A 16,080-nucleotide genomic window follows, 5' to 3' on the forward strand; every position below is an offset into this window, starting at 1 on the left:
TCCCCTGCAAAAAGGGCAAAGCATCTTAAATACAAAATACTACTTTTCATGACCAAGGGGCATTCAGCTCAGATGAGCCAGAGTGTTCTAGCAACCCATTTAGTGCCAGACCAGAAATTTTTCGCTGAGAGCAGTGTGTTTAGAGACTTGATGTCAGGCATGAGTCCATAGGCTTGGATTCTTCTGAGTGTTTGTTTGACCTAAATCGGTGTTTTTTGGGGGAAGCTTTAGAGTTTAGAGCAAATATTTCAGTGTAATCTTATTTGTGAGTTGTTACAGATCTGAGGCAACTTCATAGCAAACCCTTGATACTAAAAAGTATCTTGATAACTTGAGGTTGATGATAGTATGTAGCTTTGCAGTGCAGTGGTTTCCAGTTCAAACCTTTGTGCCAAAATAATTTAGGACTACAGTTTCACTGCTGTGTTTTGTCATGGGCCTCGAAGGAGCGATGCTGATTCATCTTGCCTCTCTGCAATGCTGCTCAAGACATTTAACACTTCAGACCTTGATTGCTAATTTGCAAATGTGGGATGATCGCTCTTATCTCAGTGGGAGGATAGTAGTGATTTCCTAATACTTACAAAATGCTGTTTCGTGCCTAATGCAAACAAAAGCACTGTTTGGTAGTGCTGTTCCAAGCCTATTCCTGCCTCAGTTCTTAATTTTAGGTGTACATAATGTGATAGTTTGTAATTGTAATAATTGTAGTTTTAATGTAACATGGCAGTGTTTATAGAGAGAAGGTATGTAAGATAGAGTAGTCCTCAAAAATTATCTTGAGTTGGGTTAAGTAGGATTATTAGGCTGGAATTATATATGCTAATGTGACTGTGGTAGAGAGGGTTCGATTACGTTTTTGGAGAGCAAGGAAGACAACAGGAGTGGAAGCACAGTGGATTAGCATCATTGCTCTTTGTTTTTTAGAATCTACACAGGACCTATTTCCTGGCTACAGTTTCTTTGTATCTTGCTTTTCCCTGTTTGGAGTTTGCATTTGCTATTCTCTTGCTGCATTACAATGTTTATATAAGTTAACAAAAATATGTCTGATATTTAAAATTATTTTAATCTGCTGCTGTAGAAATCTAAATATGCTATGCCAAAAAAAAGTTAGGCTTTTCTGTGGGTGGGTAGGGGGCTTCTTTGTCAAGGACAAAATGGCTATTTGCTTAGGGAAAACAATGTCAGCCTTCTGTAATCAAAATTAACTTAGTAAAATGCGTTTTTAAAAACTGTCATTTCAGATATTTACAACTCCAGCAAATATGGTTTAAAAAAAAAAATCACAGGAACTCAGACTGCGCCTGTTGTTGAAACTATAATTAGTGTGAATAAAATTGTTATCCATATTTTCTAGTCCCCAGGAAGGCAGAGGCTGGCAAAGACCGAATTTGCTTGGGCTAGGAGATTTTGTGCATGTGTGTGTATACACGCATGCATGCGCATGCACACATAGAAATTTAATCTGTCGGCTTCATGACCTTGTGTCCTTGCATCTAGACTATTCATTTTTATAAAAGGTAGAATCATAGTTTCTTGCTAATCAGATTCATTAGTTTTATTTGGTTAATGTTTTAATGGCTGCTAGCAACAATTGTAGGTTTTTAATTTAACTCTCATACCTCTCTTTCTCTACTAAGGAATTGCTAGCACCTACTGATTAAATACAATGATGGTGTCTCAGCTGTCTTGAGAAGTGCACAGAAATAATACTGTAATACTAGAACAATCTACTTTGAGTACTCCATTTACAACAAGTTGTTATGGGCATTTTAAAATACAAGATATTAAACTTTTTTTTAAAGTTAGGGCAGCAAATGAAGTTAGCAATTAATCTAGAAATTATAACGGATCTAACATTCCAGCAAGATTCATCATCAAAACAGACTTTGCATAAATTAGTTCTGACTGTGCATAAAGCAATTTAAGGTAAGAGTGATTGGTCAGTTTATTTTACTTGAGGGTTAGACAAAGGAAATGTTTTGTGGCTTTACCGTATACTTATTTTTTTTTCTAATCTGATTTAAATCTCAAACTGTATGTAAGCCTTTTTCCTTCCTTATTTTCTGTAGTGTTAAGTTCTTGCTCATAGAACCAGTTTTGCTTTCCTTTTTATTTTCCTCATTAGTAGTATTACATAATTATATCTCTGCATTTTGTTAACTTTAAGGTATTTAACTTGGGAACCTATTAAATGACAAATTTGGCACATCAATATTTCAACCACTGTTTAGTTGAATCAACTGACATGCATACTTACTTCCTCCTGGGCATCCTTTTCAGCGTTTGTCAACGTTACTTATCCAACACAGGAAAAAAGTAACAGAAATCTTTGAGCTGCCATAGTCAGTATGGATCCTGTGACTCTTCTTTTGTTCCTTTTTGTTAGAGTTATCAATGACTGCCTTTAATTAGGAGGTATCTGCAGTGTAGTCTTTGTGGCCTAATACCAAAAAGAAAAAAAAAAAAAACTAGAGTGTCTACACAACCTCAATGGTAATTCTAGGGAAAAAGAACCATGTGTTATTCTAAAATGATTTCCAAATTGACTACAATATATAGAAAAACACAATCACTAGATGGTAAGTACCTAAATTTGATGTTAATAGCTACCTAATGATACATGTATATGTGTGTTTAGAGTAAATGCTAATTCTCTAATAGCAAATCGAAGAGATAGTGACATTGATAAATCCAACAAGTTAAAAAATAGAGAACTTTGCAGAGCTCTAGAAGTTATGGTCAGCAGTTGCTGAAAGCTAGGTGATTCCAGATATAGTTTTTCCTGCAATTCTGAAAAAAATAGTCAGTGTCAAGTATTAAAAAGTGACTTTAAATCAAGAGTCCTCTAGAATTTATGTTCTCATGTATTTTTATGTGCGTTATTGTTGGTTTAAAAAAATTCACACGTTGGAGTTTTGAGTAGCTTACCATGTAATGTTAGTTACCGTTTCCTTAATAGATAATGAAGACATTTATGCCTCAAAGTAGGCCTGTTTGCTGTTTTAAGCAAACTTTCTTGCTTATAATGGTTTAATAATCTAATGCAATCTTTTAAGACTGTTTCTGTATCCTTTACTTTGTGTTGTTCAATAACAACATGGTTTTACCATGCAATTATACATTAGAACACTCATTGTTTAACAGTAAATTGCAGCTTTTCTGTTTTATTTCAAAAATGGTATTTTTAATATTTTGCTACTTCTTACAGTTTGCCTTTCCCTTAATTCTTCTTTGGTTTTTCTTCCAACACTGGACGCTCAAGAGAAAGGATTAACATGTTTTAAAATTTATCAATTGAAACAAGCTATTAAAATGTTTCCAAAGCATAAAATATATGCATACTTTCAAAGTAGTGTAAAATGTTTGTAAAGCTTTCCTGAGAAATCCAGAGGATTTTTCAATACATATCCCTTCAATACATAAGAAATTCAAGAGAGCTGTTATTTTTGTGCTGGCAAATCTAGATCCAGCAAGGTATAGCAAATGATAGGTACAGTTAGATACAACTGTATCTTTCCACAAATTATTGGGTTTTGTAGGTGGAGCTGTACCATCTCAACATGCTAATCGGTTATTTTAGCCATATGGTGGACTCCCTCGAAGTGATGTCTGGGCCTTTCTGTTCGCTACTTGTGCGATTTTTGCAGAAATACTATGCTTCAGTTTCTTATCAGATGGAGTAGTTTTGAAAATTACGTTGCTTTACCCAGGAGTCTGTTTTAATGAGAGCTGCTTGTTTTTTAATGAGGCAGCTCCTGCAAACCTTGCCCTTCTCAGTAAACTTACGCCAACATCTTTAAATGACACTAACAATCTACTCTGTAAATCCACACTGATTGCAGAACAGGTCTGATGACAACTGAGTGAGAATGCACAATCAAGGCAATGAAACTGAACGTAGGTGTTTTTGGAGGGTTTTTTACTCCACTGATTACAAAAGCCTTTTAAAGATGATCCGTCAGAAGTCTTGTGACTACTGGTGATAACACAAATTAAGAATAAGCTTGTACTAAACTACCAGTCAGAGACTTCTGGTGGTTTTTTTGCTGTATCTAATCTCATCTGCACACACTTAGGCTGTTTGTTGGTGTTTTGAAGTGGGGTTTTGGGGTTTTGCTTTATTGTTGCATAGCTCAGTGACAGCCTCCACTTGAGATACCAGTTAGTTCTTACCATGCCATTGTTATGATGCTCACCCCAAGTTCTGCCAGTCTAAGCTTGGCTGCAGTCTTTTATACAAAGCTCTCCTGGTCTTTGTGCGCATGTGCAAAGCTGCTGAATAATTTACATTCAGATTTAAGCCAATGAATTTCCAGTCAAGTTAAGCATGGGAATAAGTCCTTTCAAAGTCAAAGATTAGAAATAAATTTTTGCACAATTCTCTTTTAGTCTCTGTTGAAAGACAAGTGGTATTGGACCATAATATGAAATTTATCTTTCAAGTACAATTGAAATTTCAATTAGTGTTACCCACAGTAAGGTTTGTATAAATGTCATCATTACGTGAATCTTGACATCTTTCTGTCATGTAAGCGATTTTGTTTTTTTGTTTTTCATTTTAATCTGGAGCCTAAAGGAACTGAAAAGAGAATTTTATCCCAGTTACATCGATGGTAAACAGAATATAAGGGTTTTCTGACATACATGATAACTGTTTTGTTTTTCACATTAAATCTCATCTTATGTTATATGAAGTATGTAGCATACTGATGATGATTTAAAATACAATAGAATTTCACTTTTATAATACAAAAACGTATGCATGAAGAAAAATACAACAGTATTTGAAATTAAAATGTCTAAATATCAAAGTAAATTTTTTTTATGTATTTACTTTGAAAGGTCATTTTAGTTCAGAATGTGTCAGCTTTGAAATAACATTTATCTTGTATTGCTTCTAAAATGTTAAGATCTCAGGTCCTCTAGGTACATAGACATTCATTTTTCATGAAACTTAAGCATGTAGGAAATCACATGAAGAATGTGAGGATCTCACATGGGCTTAACTACCTCTAATGGATCTTAAAGGCCTGATTTTGTTGATGTTTAATACAAGTAGTATTGTTTGCTACTCAATTAGCAAAGATTGGTATTTCTATGTAGAAAAAGCATTACTTCCAAAATAATTTATCCCTTTGAAAGATAATCAAAGGATATGAATTTTTTTTGTTCTCTTCCTCTTGTAGCAATAGCACTTGTCATACCACAAGGTTCTCTTACAATATTATATTCTGATTTTTGGTATTTAACTACTGGCCCTAGAAATAAGGGAACTGATATTGGTAGTGTGACCAGATTTCTATTTTTCACAGATCTGAGATATCTGAAAAGGCTTATGGAACAACAGATAAACTGCAGATACTATCACTTGGATTTCAACGTAGAAAAATCAGCAGTCATGCCCAATGCATCTGTGCATGATCTGGTCCTTATCTTTAAATTTTGCTTATTGATATTGCCAGTAATAAGAGCGAATATCTTTATTGTAATAACTTGTGTCTATTGCCCCAGTGCTAGAATGAGTTAAGGCTTGTTTTTCATTTTATTAGATTTTTATTTGTACGTTTTCTGAAAAATTTTCTATGGTCCCAAGGTGACATTTCTTAAGTCATTCTGTGACTGTGTCTCTATTAAGACATAGTTTCTACTTGCCCTACTTTTATGATTCTTAATTCATGGAAAAAAACAATACATAGACATTATTGTGAGTGTATTTCTTATTTATGGTATGAAAAGATTCTTATTAGCTGTTGCAATTCAAGGTTTAGTCTATATTAAATTAACATATTCATGTTGTTTTGACTTTTTAACAGGCAATAATTTCAAACTCTAACTTCAAGCTTTCACTGAGAACATAGATTCTACAGCAAGGAAATAATAGTAAGTATTTATGTACATGTTATAACTTTTTTTTTTGAGATGCTCAATGTTTGTGACATTTACTCTTTGTGTTTTTAAAAAAGCTAATATGACTACCAGCTATGGCTTATACTATAATGCTAAGAGATTCTTTCTCAGTGGATCAGGTGGTTTCAGCTTGGGATATTTAGTGATCTTTTGTAGAAAGAAGAAATAAATTTGAGTAAAGACCACCATTTTTGTTCAGTTATAATTCATAATTCTTTCACTGAATGTCATAATTGCATTGATGGCATGTTTTTTATTAAGTTATTAAAGATAATTAGAAATGAATAAGGAAATGCTAATATAACTTAACAAAAAGTTTTAATGTATTTCAATGGATAACAGGAAATGAAGCTAATTATCATGTTAGGAGCCAAACAAATGTCACTGTTCTGAAAAATTAGAATAAGATCCAATATTGGAAATGATAAGCTGTTTCTAAATTACTCAACTTTTTACAGCCAGGAGTTAAAAATAAAAAACACTTGGACATCGTGTGTCATCAGCAATCATTTTTTAAAAAGTCTTAGTCATCTTTGACAGAGACTCTTTTCTTCTTCATAGCTGTAAACAGTCTTCATGCAAAACAACGTAAGATGAAATTACTATGCAAATGCATTTATATCCTTTGTAAATAGATTTTAAACACATATCTATTGAACATTTGAATATAAAAGTAAATGAATATCAGTTGTTGAACATTTGAATATAAAAGTAAATGAATATCAGTTGCTGTGTTTACCACCGAGGGATTAATTTAGGAAACTTGTATTTTTTGTTAGCTTCCAGTTTGGCTTCAGTTTTTGTCAGGCATTAAATAACGGTTGCTGGTGCGAGACAGGCAGTCTCACACTGGCAGAGACTGACACTGCTAGAGGGCGTTTCTGGCCTTGGGACTTCAGAGCTTGGGGCTATCTCTGGGCGAAATTATACAAGAGTAAGCCCTGTAGTATTTGGAGAAGTCTGTAATAAAACAGCTTTTGTAATGGTACTGATTGTTGAGACTCCTCTTGGTAATTTGCTCTCAAACTTGATACTAAATCTCTCCTCCCTCTTACCCCCCTTAAAGTCATCTCTACATATGAATTATCAAAAACAATTCCATTAATCTGCCCCCTCCACAAGTCCTGGGACAATGAAGCAAGAGAAAAATACATGATTGAATATTCTAATACAGAAGTGTACTAATTACCTCCAGCAATTTTGTTATGCTTACCATTGTGTAGATGTTGAATCAATTTTTCAGGTCCTTTTAGAGCAAAAGGAAGAGACAGGCATCTTTGGAGGGAAAAAAAAATCTTTTAGTTCTGCTTCTTGCCACATGGAAAATCTTGGGCTGATGTTCTTGAGATTTCTCTATAGAGAATGAAGCATCTCAGAAGACGGTTCTGTAGCCTGATAATTTTCTGCCTCTATTTCTTTTCTTCTAAGCTTTCCCAGCAGAGTATTCTTTCAGTCGTTGCTAGTAGTCTGTTAAAGGCAGCAGAGAATTTTGTAGGGTTCTGTATAAGTGTTTACCTAAATGTGAGCTGCTTCTTTCCTGAACATCACAAGCTTGGTATTTAAACTTGTTTCCTAATGGCACAGTGGTCTATGTTGGGGGGGGGGGGGGGGGAATGATCTTTGTGCGTCGCATGATACTTTTTTCTGTGCTGAGCTTTGGGGCTTTTGGCGGTGGTGTTCTTTGTGCGCTTGAAATAAGAAAGGTTGGGGCAGGAGAGAGAAGCCCCAGCATACATGCAAGTGTTTGCTTGAGCAGCTGAGTGTGTTCCTAAGAAATCTTCCCAGGATTGTGGTGTTTTTTGTGCTGTATGTGAGGTGTTTTATTTTGTTTTTCCTTCCCTCCTCTCTCTCTAATACCAGCTTTCACTTTCCCTAATGGACAACGTTTTCCTCCCACGTGCTCCAATATTCTTGAGCCTAAGTGTATCACATGCCACTAAGCAATGAAGCAATGTCAAGAAAGAAACTATCTCTAGGCTGCGAAGATGGGGTTTTGCTTCAACATGGAGGCCAAATAAAATTTTAAAAGTTCACAGGAGTAGCTAAACGGACAGTATTTAATCTTGGAGAGGAAGACCTCTTTAGATAATCGTTTCTCTGCATCCTCTTTGTTCTACTGGAGAAAGCTGATGAGTGGAGATGATATAGTATTTCAGAACACTACAAAATACCGTAAATAATTATGTTTGATTAAATTAGTAGGTTTATATCCACATATGAAGGTGAAAGCCATGGCTTGTACTGTAGTGAAAGTTTCTACTAATTGAGGTTTTTAGATGCATGGCTTGGAAACTTGATGATCAAGGGGATCTTAAGTCCCAATCTTAAAAACCAAGATTTTAAAAATATTAAACTAAGTAAATTCACTCTATCCCCTGGAAAGGGAAAAGTGGCGGGAAGAGAGATTTTTCACCAAAGATTGCATCCACCTCCACCACATCATATTCCTATTTTTAAAATGTGATCACATAATTGGATAAATACTTAAGAAGAAAACTTAATCCGTCTGTGGTGCTTATGTGTGGAACAAGAGTGAGAAATTGCATTATACTAGTAAAATTAATCAAGTTAGCTTTTTAAGTGCATAAGCAAGCTTTTTAAAGTCCTCTGGTATCTGTAAAAATCTTTTCTGTTCAGAAGTCTTTTATAGCAATGGCTATAGCTACTTTATATCCACACCTGCCAGTTAATTCTGATTTCTATAGTTATTTGGTAGGTGATCTTTGGGAAAGTTTGGTTTTCTACTTTCTGAGTTCATCCTGAATGTGAAGGGGAAAACTAACTACTGTGTATGAGATTGTTTTTCTTTCTATTTTTAAATACTTGATTGCCAATGGGAAATTAAAGATCATTATTTAAAGTCTGAAGATCTAAAATTTATGAATATCAGGGTGTTAACATGAATGTGCTTGCCCCTTGATTTTATTTGTTTTTTTCCCAAAATGTTATGAAGCTGGATAATCCCTTAGTTTTCTGTTGCCACAGAATGCTTTTTTTGCTTCTGCCTTTCAGAGAAATTTATTTATGGTGCTCGCACAGTTCAAAAGTCTATTTTTTACAGGTAGGGCCTGTAAAGGAAGTGTTGCTATACTTAAGTATACACTTTCTCAGTTATCGTCAATTAAGCCATTTTGAACAGATTACTTTTATTACTTTTATTTCATTTTTGCATGTAAAGTAATTAATGTAGTCCAGCTCATGTAGGTGAGACTTTTTGTACAGCAATAGCTGAAAAAGAGCATGTGTCATACCAGTCAACTAGATGAGCTTCAAGACATATGTGCCTGATGTGTGGGGGTTTAGGGGGGATTTTGCTGGGGTTTTTTGCATTAAAGAAGCATTGTTAGCATGGAATCAAAATGATGATAGTTTAGGAGAAATGCTTTCAAGGATAACTCACAAATGAGGGTCACAACTAAAAGCTCCTCAACTAGCAGAGAATGTATTAAACAGGAAGAACAAACAAAAAGCTTGTGTTGGCAGATCAAAGAAAATGAAGGCATAAAAGATACTCTTAGAAGATCAGTTGGCCTAAATATCAGAATTGTAGTAATATCTTTTCTCTCTTTTTCTCTTCTATTTTACCACTTTCATGTGTACCTTGATTATTTTAGCCACTGGTATCGTTTCCTTCAAAAAGTTGCTCATTTGCTGTATGGAATTTAATAGGATAGAGTGAGTGTTTAAGCTTATGAGATGAGACTTATTTTCTTGTTTAAGAACAAAAAGTGTTATCAGTCTTAGAAGGATTAATTGAGTTCAGATTCTAATGGGAATAAATATTTAGCTGATTCTCTTCTAGTTTGTTCAGTGAACTCTGACTCTAGCAAAGGTAAACCAAAGACTGGGGACTGCATCTCACTAACATTTGTATATATAAAAATACATATATAAGAACTTGTTATATATGTAGTACATTATAAATTATATATAACTCTTATGCAAACATGTACACACATTATATATATGTATGCAAACATTGCAATTTGACAGGCACTTTTCAGATATATGTATGGGTGTGTCTGTATGTATATGCACTTACAGTCTTTCCAATTTGATAGCTGTAGGAAATAAAATACTGTTTACCTATGATGTAAAGTTCATTTAGCACACAAGTTTGGTTGATCACTCACTTAAAACATTTGCAGGTTTAGGTACTTCTAGACTAGATGATGACAACCTACCAGATCTGATCTGTCAGAACAATTAATCCAACCCGCAGACCGTTCTTTGCCTTCCTCTGTGTTTGGTGTGTGATATTTGGGAGGTATGGGAGTGTGTGTGTATGTGTGTATGTTATTGGGTTTTTTTGTTTGTTTTGGTTTGGTTTTTTTCCTACGAATGGATCAGGAGTGACTTAGACTGGATGAATTGTTCTTGAAGCTCATTCTTTCATAAGCCCCTGTCTCCTCTTTCTTCATTTAACTGAAAAGAGGTCTGCTGTGCAAGCAAAAGTTAAAAAGTGCAATTACTGTCCAATAAAAAAACACTACTGTTATCTATTTTGATGAATATTCATGTTCAGTTACTCACAGAACTGGCTTTCTCTATAGACTTGGCTTAGATGCCAGCCACCTGATTAGGCCCAAGTGTACTGTGTACCGAGGTTATCTCAAGTTTTGATTATCACAGTGGGCCTTCTAGTTAGGCAGAAGAGGAGGGAGGAGGAGCCACGCTTGAGGTTTTTAAAGTGTGTCTGAGAGATTGTATCCTCAACTGAAATTGAGAATACTATCACTCTGTTAGCAACGGAGTCTTTTTCTAATCAGGGGAAACGAATTGCTCCATGATGGGAAAACAGTGTCTAAAATAGACTGCACTGAAATACCATTTGACTTTATTCTTGAAATAAGATGGAATTAAGCTACCATAAAAAATTTTTATAATAATAAAAAAAATCTATTGGTGACCTGATTTTCAGTAGAGATGTAACAGAAAGAAAATATTACATGTTTATCTGAGCTAGGTATATAAATAAAACTAAATCCTTATGTTCAGTGTTCATACTCGTAGCTTTGCATGTTAAATGATTTGCTGTTATGAATTAAGTCATTTTGGTTTAGCATAAAACATCCTCAGTGATAGGATGGAGTCTGGAACAGATAAACAAGTAAGAGCTTTCAAAAGGCAGTGTTGTGGGGAGAGCTACAGGTTATACCCTAAAAACCACTGCTAGCTGCAAAATTAAATGTGGTATGAATGTATTACACTTTTAACTATAAAACGTGAAATTAGCATCTATTTCCACTTACATTGCCATGTGCTGATTAGCATAAAATAAGCTTTGCTGTGAGAGCTCTGAGGAAAGAAGTGTAGAGAAGGCAGCTGAGGAAGGGCCCTATATGAGGATAGCTGGCAGCTGGAAATGTGGTGTGAGAAGGATGGTATATTTTTTGTTCCTTTTATGCTCCTCTTAAGTGTCTACTTTTGGCTGTGTGTTGGAAAAAAGTTACTAAGCTAGACAGACCTTTTGATTCACAGCACATGAATATCGCCACAGTACAAAATCCATTATTTCTGACTGCTTTAGTAACAGTACATTCTAATTGCTGCTTCCCTTCTGGAAGCTCTTTGTTATAGAGTGGCAATTACGGCAATGATGCTGCAGTTGTTAGTTGTCCTTTCTAATGCTCAGCCATTAGCCACAATGTTGAGTTAAATTGACGTTTTGATCTTTCCAGAACATCTGACAATGCTTGCCCTCAAGCAAACCAATAGGTGGATATGAACAGTCCACAGTCTTCTCCTTTTCCTAAATTGAGAATATTCTGTGACAGTAATCTGGTGGAGTGTATTTTACACTTTGATATTTAAAAAAAAAAAAAACGCTTTATGAGCTTTATGAATAGATAAGTATCAAATCAGGACAAAATGCTAGCCAACTTAGGTTGTGTAGTACAAAGCACTATGTGGGCAGTAAAAACAGTCACTTTGTCTGAAGAGCTGCTAGCACTTTTTCTGCACTGTGGTCATTAACATTGCTAGGACTGTGGTACTGGGGAAGCACAAGCAAATCGCTTGTGGTCACTAGAGACTGACTTGCAACAGAGCAGTCCAACACCTGGGCTTTTTAGAAACTACTTACAAACTTTCTCAACAGGCAGTAATGTGAAATGCTGCTTATGTAGCATCCAAATCTGTGGAATTGCCCCATTCACAGTATGCAGCATAACAATTTTAAAGATGACCTCAGCAAACATCCAATATGCAATGCCTATGATTAGTATTATACGTAGGATATTTCAAAATAAATCAGTATAATGCTGCATCAGCATTTCAAAGAGTCCTCATGATTACTAGGGCCGCGGAGGGGAGAATAAAGTGTCAAGAAGGTAATTGGAATGACCTTACATTACTGAGCTGGTGAACGTTACAGGATCTTTGTCCAGCAGTAATGGAGTTTTTCCGTAAGACATTTCTTATCAACAGAATATGCATACAGATATCAATGGAATTTAATGTGAATACCTGCGCGTGAATGTAAATAACAAACCAAGTATTGAATACATTTGCTGAAAGCATTACAATTTTACTTGAGCTATTCCCAAGGTAAAATTTTTTGTCCTTATTTTATTCCTTTGAGCAGCTAATGCTTTAAAATTTGTTTGTGGTTTTTTAGAACATTCCTTAATTATTAGTGTAGTAATAAGCTAGTGGTTTTTGTTTAGACTAAGCAGTGTGCCTGCTCTAAAAATTAATGGCTGAGTGTGGGGCTCCACTACACTAGTATGCAGCTCATTTTTTAATGGTTCTGCGCTTATTTTATAAATGGCTTAGGACTTACCATACCCGAAAACCTCTACAAAGGTAGAACTAGCTACTAAGTCACTTTAAAGTAGACTTTAGGCAATCTACAAATGCTTATTTGTTTCCTATTTCACATTTTGTTTTTAGAGCTAGGAAAATTAGTAAGTAAAATGAGTGTCTTAGCACAGATGCTAGAAAAAGAGACCGGAAAGCTGATGTTCTTGTGAAGTATACCTACAAGAACAGGAATTTTAGCTGAGCGTTGAGGACTGTGGTCGCATTTTGCCTATAAGCAACTCTGGGAGACTTGAGTCTTTAAGCTGGGCACTCAGGATGTAGCAAAATAAGTATCTGATGTTTTGATACTTCTAAATGTATTTGTGCATCTAATGCTCATTTTGAGTGCACTTAGAAATAAGTTATGTTAAGCACCTTTAGAAATCTATCCTGAAGCTATCAGTACCTCTGTTTCACCCCCTCTGAAATGGTGGCAAGCCTCATGATGCTCAGGAAGTCCTAATCAGTTTGTTAAATGTTTTGAGTTTACTGGATAGCCTATCTGCTCTACTAAGTTACTGGTGTTGAAGAGAAGAGAAAAGTAAAAATATCATGAAAGCTAAACACTGGGATTTCAATGTAAAATGTATATAACTGTAAAGAGCACAAAAATAGCAGCAAGTAAATAGGCATTGCTGCCTAATCTCTGAAGTGTAATTCCTGTTTTAATACTGTCTCCAGAACTATGCTGCAGTTTCTCTTTAAGTTCTCCCTACTTTTCTTTTGATGTAAAGGATAACCTGTAATGTCTCCTCATGATAATCAAGATGAGTCAATCATAGCTAATGTCTGTGCTAATGCTTAGTCAAATTTAAATCAAATGGGAATAGAAGTGAATGGACCTACTATTCTATTTTTCTTCACTACGTGCAACAGTAGTTATAGCTTTTGGTAATGATTGTTGTTGCAATGCTTCAATTTGTTCGTACTGTAATTAATCCAGAACATGAAGTGATTTGAATTTTTTAAATATTATAGAAACATTTTTTCTTCTTATATTCAGTGTTTCCCAGTAATAATGTTATATTGCTATAAGGTAAAAGAATACCAAACACGAAATGAAAATAGAATAAACTCAGTTTATGTAGGAGTTCAGTCTCAAATTTTTGAAAAAGAAACAGAAGAGACTGAACGTTCCAGCCCACTTTAAAAAAAAAAAATCAAAAACCTTTCTACAAAGAAAACCGTTTCCAACCTCTACGTGTTATGTGTCCTCCTTTCCACTCTCCAAGCCCAAAAGGATCATAGTTCAGCAGCCAGAAGAACATTATTCATGTGCATCAAAAACATGTATGAATATATTTTCTTTAAAGTTCTGACTGTTTTAATATTACATGTACAATCTTGTTTTGGGGCAAACTAATGACTGGTGAAAATAACATCAATTTCATGCAAGTTTAAGGGGCATATTGTACTTTTCACATGCTTATTGCTGTGCTTATCAACATAATATAATAGTGTATGTTTCTGCAGCCTGCATTTAGGTTTTTTCCTCATCAGGTAAACACCAAATACAATTAATAGATATTAAGAAAACTATTTTGTGGAATAGTCTGGACAATGTATGTTCACCTAGATGTTAAAAGAATAATTTAAAATTGGTAAAACCTTGTGATCATTGCTTAGGTATGAAAAAAAGGTGTGATAACAGACGTAAACAAGATATCACAATGTTAGCGTGCAGTGAACTTCTGCAATTGCACGTCTTTTGAGGCTATATAATTACTGCATCAGCACTCATCCAAAACATGAATTGATATAATAATTGTGTTATACCTTATAGCTCTAGCATTATCAAACAAGTCATCTTTTGATCTAGATTTGTTTTGTGGCTGTGCATGATGGCTTTTGCGGGGGGTTGGTTTGTTGTTTTTTTTTTTTTTTTTAATTTCTGGTTACTGTTTGTGCTTTAACTGAGTTTTGAATATGTTAATCTTTCGAAGAACAATTGATTTTGTCTAAAGTATGCTGTCTAAAATGGTCTAAAGACTATTTAAACCACAATTAGATCCAGGTGATGAAAATGTCATAAGAGCTTTTTCTAAGCAAGCAATAGGGAAGCACAGAGCCCTTTGTTCCTAAAGAACCCTGTATAGAAGGACTGACTAGTATCCTGGGATTTCCTTACAGATTTGGAAGGATTCTTCTTTGGTTCTATATTCAGTGCATGTTTGTAGTACACTTCTAAAATACTTACAGAAGTTGAAGGTAAAATAATACAAAACCACTCACAAATTAGGAATTACAATTTCTGATCTAAATTTATGCAATTTCTGTTTATCTGGAAAAAATACAGCAATGGAAAAATATGACCATATCTATTCATTCCTGTTATTTTAGGATGAATTTGGATAAGTGTGGTGATCATGAATGTGCATCACAGTAGAAATCAGTAGAATATCTTATTGCATTTCCATATGATAGAGCATCTTTAGATCCTGAGGTGCAGGTTATCAGACTACAGTTCTGTCACACTGCCAAGAGCAAATCAACATGACGTTTATTAGGAAACAGTGGGAAAGAATTGTGATCAATCTGTGATTTGATATCAATCTTGTAAGATGACAATTGAAATAGGTTTGGTTTTTTGTTTGCTTTTTTTTAAAGCAGGCTTAAGATACAAATATATTTGTGTTGTTACCTGAATGGCAATGAAAACTCATGTTGTGACCTCAAGAAACTACTTGAAGAGTACAGGGTTCTGAAAATTATACCTGCTTGTACAAGGGGTTAAATCAACAACATTGTCTTCATGCAAATGGATTCATGTTAGCTCACTTACCATTTCTGTTTCCTAATCTTTGTGGAACTAAGATATCAGCAATGCAATGCTTTGTATATTTTGAGAAATACGGCTATCTGCTTTACTTCCTGTAAAGTGGGGGTCTACTACAGGCCACCTGATCAGGAGGAAGTCATCGATGAGGCCTTCTACAGACAGCTGGAAGAAGCCTCACGATCACAGGCCCTGGTTCTCATGGGAGACTTCAACCACCCTGACATCTGTTGGGAAGACAGCACAGCTAGGCACAAACAGTCAAAGAGGTTCCTGCAAAGCATTGATGATAATTTCTTGACCCAGGTGGTGGAGACGCCAACGAGGAGAGGTGCAATGCTAGACCTTGTACTAACAAACAAAGAAGGTCTAGTTGGAGATGTGAAGGTTGGGGGCAGCCTTGGCTGCAGTGACCATGAGATGGTGGAGTTCAGGATCCTGCGAGGAGGGAGCAGGGCAATGAGTAGGGTTGCAACCCTGGACTTCAGGAGAGCTGACTTTGGCCTCTTCAGGGACCTACTTAGGGGAATCTCCTGGGGTAGGGCCCTAGAAGGAAGAGGGGTCCAAGAAAGCTGGTTAATATTCAA

General features: G+C 35.2%; 1 protein-coding gene across 1 annotated transcript in view; it reads left to right on the plus strand.

Moving 5' to 3' along the window:
• TENM3 (teneurin transmembrane protein 3) overlaps window positions 1-16,080 on the plus strand; it is a 1,330,030-nt gene that overhangs the window by 287,716 nt on the left and 1,026,234 nt on the right. Inside the window, exon 8 of the mRNA XM_068942557.1 lies at window positions 5,820-5,886. The gene's annotated coding sequence lies outside the window, so the exon portion shown is untranslated. The remainder of the gene's footprint in view (window positions 1-5,819; window positions 5,887-16,080) is intronic.

Source organism: Struthio camelus, chromosome 4, assembly GCF_040807025.1.
Source record: "Struthio camelus isolate bStrCam1 chromosome 4, bStrCam1.hap1, whole genome shotgun sequence".
NCBI classification, from domain to species: Eukaryota; Metazoa; Chordata; class Aves; order Struthioniformes; family Struthionidae; genus Struthio; species Struthio camelus.